At 38.5% G+C, this 6,374-nt stretch overlaps 1 pseudogene; it reads right to left on the bottom strand.

The window, feature by feature from the left end:
* Window positions 1–461: 461 nt before the first annotated feature.
* On the bottom strand, window positions 462–5,658 carry LOC119911172 (annotated as a pseudogene).
* Between the last annotated feature and the right edge of the window lie 716 nt (window positions 5,659–6,374).

Raw genomic sequence — 6,374 nt, 5'->3', positions numbered from 1 at the left:
TTTTGTTTTATTTTGTTACCATATTTTAATATAGGCCAGCACTTATGTATATCTTTTTCTCCATGTTGCTCACTCAGCATAATTTTGTTTTGTTTTTTTAAAAACAAAAAACAAGCATTAAGAAAGATAAAAGCAATAACAAAATAAGAAAGAAGTATTCTCTTTTTTTCTTGTACTATCTTCTCTATCAATCACTTTCTTTTTGCATAAAATAGTCCCCATCGTTGGTCTCCACTGTTGGAACGTGCCAGTTTTTCTCTCATCCATTTACTATTGCAAAATAGTCTCTTCAGATAATTCCTGCAAGGGATGAAGAACAGTCAGGTTGGAACCCAACATGGATATGTGTGTAAGTATAACCTTGTAATTTTGACACCATTTCTGTGTGTGTGTGTGTGTGTGTGTGTGTGTGTGTGTGTGTGTGTGTGTGTGTGTGCACACGCACATGTGTGCATGCTAACCTCAATGAATTCACCCTTGATGGCCTCTGCTCTCTGCAGCTCTGTCTTAATGACCTGGATGAACTGGTCTGTCCGGTCTTCTGTCTCAACGTTGCAGAAACCAGCTTCCTCAATGAACTACAGGACAGAAGAGGTAAAGTACAGTGGGAACAGCAACAGCAGCTGACATTATTAACACATTAGCACCACATAGTGCACACAGCCACACCATTTGTGCATTTGAGCTTTCTGTACAGTAGAAGACTTTTTATGAGTTACTCAATATGGGTGTGTCATTTGTGTGCTGTGTATCTGTGTACTACCCTGTCTTGTGTCTCTGCCTGAAACCCTGTAGTTTGGGTTACGATCACTGTGATCTGGGACTTTAATGTTCTCATCTGCCAGTCTCCTGGATTATTGTTTCGTCTGTCGTTTAGTTGGATTTTCGGACTATTCACTCTTTGTTTATTTTGAAACCCTACCTGCAACCATAAATTGTATATTTTGTGTTTGAATTATTAAATAATCAAGAGAACTGATTTCGGCCCACTACCTGAGCTCACTGCACCAAACGTGACAAATGGCAAAGAGGACTAAAGTGCTGAACTCCCCCCAAGGGCAGTGTAGTCCTTTTATGAACTATTACATAATTAGGCTCTACTGTATATTTACCTTGCCATACTGTGAGGGAGTATAGAGGACGTAGCCTCTCTGTTTGACGTAGGCCTCAAACACTGGTGTCCAGGGCTTCTCCCCACAGCAGTAATCACTGATAAGCAATTGGCCACCTGGCTTTAACCATGACTGGACACAAAGAACAAATGCAAAGAGACATTTGGAAATCAACAATGTAAAAAAATGACAATTAATGCTATTGTCTAAAGTATGAAAAAAAAACTCACATGGAAGCGTTTGAAAAGTGCCAGTTTGTCATTTATGTGCAGATTGTGTCTCTGCTGTAGATCACATCAAAGGAACCTTCTGGGAACGTCCTCTTAGTGGCATCAGCCACCTCAAACTGGACCTGAGGTAGAGCACATGCCATTACTGATTTTTAGAAACAAACAAACCATTAATCAAACCAATATCTTTGGTGTTTAAACCAATAGGATAAGGGAACATTTAGACGTACTAATGGCAGCTTCTCAGTGATCGCCCGCTCCATAGCAATATCCACCATGTTGTCTGACAGGTCCAGGCCAAGCACTTCCACTCCAAAGGTCTGAAACGTACCATAATCATAGCCATCATAATAGTGTTTTCAATCATTATAATCATTATAAATTCCCTCTATTATCATTATTAGTATCACCCTAACTACGGCCGATTTCTTGGCTCTTACCTTAGCCATGTAGAAGTCTCCTCCACCAATGCCACAGCCAACATCTAGAACCTTCTGTCCGGGCTTCAGGTTCAGCAGGTCCACAAACTCCTATTAGTACAAAAAAGGTAAATTCTTTGGTTTAATCAAAGAATCCAACAGCTGTCAAGACATTTCACTCAAAACCACAAATGTTAAGGAAAAGTCAGGGGAGCTCCTAAATATTTTGGCAATCTATCCAATAGTTGAGATATTTCTGTCAGGACCAAAGTGGTGAGTACATTTATTTAATGCTGTTGCTAACTTCACAGAAAAACCACATGTGGCACATATGAAATTTAAAATGTGAAAATGTGAAAAAATAATGTTTTGTACATGGGAAATGTGGTTTTGGGAAAATTTTCGTGGTGTAATGTGTGAAGCCCATGTAAATTCTGAAGTTGCAGAAAAACACATACATTTTCCATTATTTTCCACATGTACTCTACATGGTACCACTTGTTATAACATGTGCAACACATGTCATCACATGTGGGCACACTGATGACAGGGAAAACGTGGGAAATGTTCGTGGTTTTTCTGCAACTTCAGTCACACAAGACATAAATTTGTTACAGAACTTTTCACTTTTGAAATCACACCTCTTTATTCTGTGTTCTTTTTGTATCCTTCTAAGAAGCACTTATTGAATCCTTCCAGCCTATTACTTTGGTATTTTCCAACTTTATTCCTACCTTGGTGGTGCTGGGCCCGCCTGTGCTGATGTAACCAGCCCCAAACATCTTCTCGTAGCGTAGGATCCCACGGCGGGTGTACTGCTGGTTGTCCAGGAACTGCTGGAAGGTGTTGAATTCTGGGAATTCGAGGAGTGGGGAACCTTCTCCAGCAGCCAGCAGATCTGATTGATTGTTTTTCATCTGGAAAAGGATTAAGACGAGGGCGATGCCCAAAAGGATGGAGACGGAAGGGCAGGGAGTAATGGGGAGAAAGGAGAGTGTTAACTGCACATCCTCATGCATACATCACACACTGCCACTTAAAACTTTCAGAAGACTTAAATTAAATGACTGTACCTCAATATAGGTCTTAACTTTCTTTTTTAACACCATCTCAAAACCAAACTTCTGGCCCCCCTCTGGCCCCTCCACTTGTACTGATGATACCATGTGGCTGTATTGTGTGTCAGAGCGGTAGCAGGTGGGGTTGAAGTCCCTCTTGGAGTCACCTTGGTAGATGTTAGAAGTTAAAAGAATCCTTCCCCTTATGTGTTTGTTAAGAAAAATATATTGTCTACTGTTGCTAAACATTCATAATCACCTGAGAAAGACTAATTACATTCAGAGCAGAAACTGATTCAGTTCTCACCAATGTTTAAATCTTTCTCACATGAAAGAGAGATTTGGACGTTTTATTGTTAGCTCAGTACCTGACCGGTGGTTGCAGGACTCCCTGAAGAAGAGAAAGCCACCGGGCCGCAGCCAGCCCAGCATCTTCTCCATGAAGGACTTCAGCTCCTCGTCACTCAGGTACATCAGCAGCCAGTTGGAGAAGATGAAGTCAATGCTGAGGACAACATTTAATGGATATGTTAAAATATAAGGAACAGTTTGTTTTATTTTAATTTATCTATTCTTCTTATGTAAAACAACAATGTCAGTATCTTACACTGCAAGTGCTGCACTGGCTGTAATAATTGTTCAATGCCTAGGCCTTGAATATCTTTTATGAACCAACAGCAGACAGCCCATCAAGCCCCCAAATGAGGGACTTGTATGAAAAAAATGCAATGTTAGACATAATCATAATTAACACAAGTATAAACCATATTTACAGTTTTGTTGTGAAACAAAACAACAAATTAAATTAAATTAAAAACCAAACTAAAATTGTTTTCTTTTGTCTAAATAATGCAAGTAGTCGGTCTGCTTTAATCCAACAATGTCTGAAGCTGTGCACGTAGCGTAAGGGTCTACAGCCATGGCAGTGTGAGGCTGTACTAAATGCTAACATCAGCAGACAAATCAAAATTTGGGATCCATCCAATAGTTGTTGAGATTTTTCAGTCTGGACCACAGTGGTGTGCTATTCCTAAAGATATTAAGTGTTAGTAATGTACAGATATCTGAAAACACACCTGTTTTGGATGACGTCCAGCTTTGTGACATCAGCTTGGATGAAGGTAGCGTTGCTATGGTGACCATTGTCCTGCCTGTTCCTCTCCACAAAGCTGTCCATGAAGTCGACAGCAGTCACATGGCCAGCCCTGGCCAGCAGGTGGCTGGTGTAACGACTGTAGAGACATTTGTCAGTAAATGCACTTGTCTTAAAAGCAGACAGAACCAGTGAACAGAGCTTGTATTGAAGAACTCTTTCTGACTAACAAACCAGCTTGCATTCTTGTATAGAAATAAGGCACATTTTCCCACATATAGTCTTGTAGAGACAGGCTTTCCCTCCGTCTTAGATTGTTGTGAGCATGGCCTGATGTTGTCCACTGTGATTCTTTTGCTGGATTTCTATCTTTGCAACAAGAGAGCATCATTGGCTCTTGTTTACAAAGCTTTTCTAAAGATCCTTTCACTTCTTGCATGCAAATCAGGAGCTCATCAGACTCACTTTCATGTCTTCTGTCCTAAATTTAACAGATACCTTGAAAACCCTGGTCACACACAAATCCACTACTACTAGACAGTTGATTGCTTCAATATGCTCACCCGATGCCAGCTCCCAGTTCCAGCACTCTGTATCCATCCAGGCAGGGCAGCATGGAGAGGATCTCGGGCAGCTCATGCTGGGTCAGCTCCCTGGCACCAGCGTCCAGCATCATCTCCTCCACTGTGGCGGCCTTGGAGTGCTCCTTCCAAAACTCTGTCATGCTGCTACGAGCTGTGAAGCACACAAGTGTCCAGATTAGGTCAGCAAAAATTAACACAAATTAAACCCAATAAATAAAATACAATATTAATTTTACAGGAAGAAGAAAGAAATTTTAACTGTACTGCTTACACACAAAAAGGGAGGAAGGCTACATAGTTACACAATGATAATGAGACATACATATTTAATACATTTAAATAACAGTGCTGTAGGCTTTTAACCAACCTTGTGCTCAAGCAGCAGTCAAGATTGTGGATATTCATATGACGAACTAATATTGTGTCTTAATTGCAGACATAGATCACTAAATACTAGTTTTAGTAATTATATTTCCTCTTGAATAGGGCAAAGTTCACGTGATCCCTTGGTGAAGTAGTTGAGAAAACAAAAACAAGTACATCATATACTAATTATATCTGACATAAAATGTACATCAACATTTTTTTAAGAAAGTCAGAAGAAAGACAATAGGTGTTAAATCCATTCAACACTGAGATTTAACAGACATTTCAGCTAAAATTCTTAAAACATAAAATCTGTCTGAGACACAAATTAACCATGAGCAAGCAGTCTTAAAACAGCACACTGATGTGGCACATATGTAGAGACTATGCCGTTTAGAGTTTCAACATTGTCATTTTACACTTAACTGACACTTACTACCACAGTTGCAGATGTTTGCATGCCTTTGTCAGGAGGGCATGAAGTATTGTCTTCTTCAATAACACAACAGATTTCACTTGCTTTGTCAAAAGGGAGATTAACAGATAACATAGTAACTGGAAATGTTTAAAATAAATAAATACAGTCCTGAAACCCTCAATGAAAAATGCTACAAATATTTGATTAAAGTCATTCATCAGTTTTTCAGAGAGACAAGAAAGCAATTAATCTGTAACTCAGATTCAGGACGTGATGCAGAAATGAACTGGTGGCTAAAAAAATGGTTTGTACTATGACATTCATATTAAAATGAGCAAAAAAAACACTCATACCTCTTTCCATGGTGGTCTTAGATTGATTTGAACTTATTGTAAAATTAGTCTGCAGTACCCATGTTGTCTGGCAATTAACATCCTAATTATAGGAAAGTTACTATAAGGACTGCCTCTCTGACAGAGTGCAGTTTTGAACTTGTGTGGGTGATACTTAAATAACTGGGGGTGTGGTAGGAAACCATGGGCGTAACCACACATGCTTACACTTACAGGTAAATCACGTGACACATGCCGGCCATTTACAACAAACTTATTACAAAAGTGAAAATGTGTACAGTGGAATAAAATGCTTGTGCTAGTAAGTGTAAAATTGCCCAGTAAGTTACAGAAATACTGTGATTAAATAAAAATAAAATAAATAATAATTTAATTAATAATAAATAATAATAATTAATAATAATGAAATATGAAATATAATACATTTAAATATACAGTCTATGATTTAATACTAATATCTTAAAACGGTGCACATTTCTACTTTCTTAAAGATGTCTGCATCAGCCATGATTTTTAGACCAGACCAATTTTAAATATATGTGGCACTTTCTTGTCACAAATAGTGCACCTTGCTGTGTTTTTATTTACAGGGAAAGTAGGAGTTTTGCAAGTTTGATGCAGAAGTGTGTCGTTTTGTTTTCTCAGTGCTTCATTTTTATATATTTAAACTGTTTTATGTGTTTCAAGTGTTTCAACACACCACATCAAATTGAGTGAATTATTAACTTCATCAAAATAAAA

The sequence above is a fragment of the Micropterus salmoides genome, unplaced genomic scaffold, assembly GCF_014851395.1.
Source record: "Micropterus salmoides isolate LMB-PRFRI ecotype aquatic unplaced genomic scaffold, ASM1485139v1 Ms_hic_scaffold_1932, whole genome shotgun sequence".
NCBI lineage: Eukaryota > Metazoa > Chordata > Actinopteri > Centrarchiformes > Centrarchidae > Micropterus > Micropterus salmoides.
The sequence above is the reverse complement of the archived record's forward strand: the minus strand, read 5'-3'. Positions and strand labels throughout refer to the sequence as shown.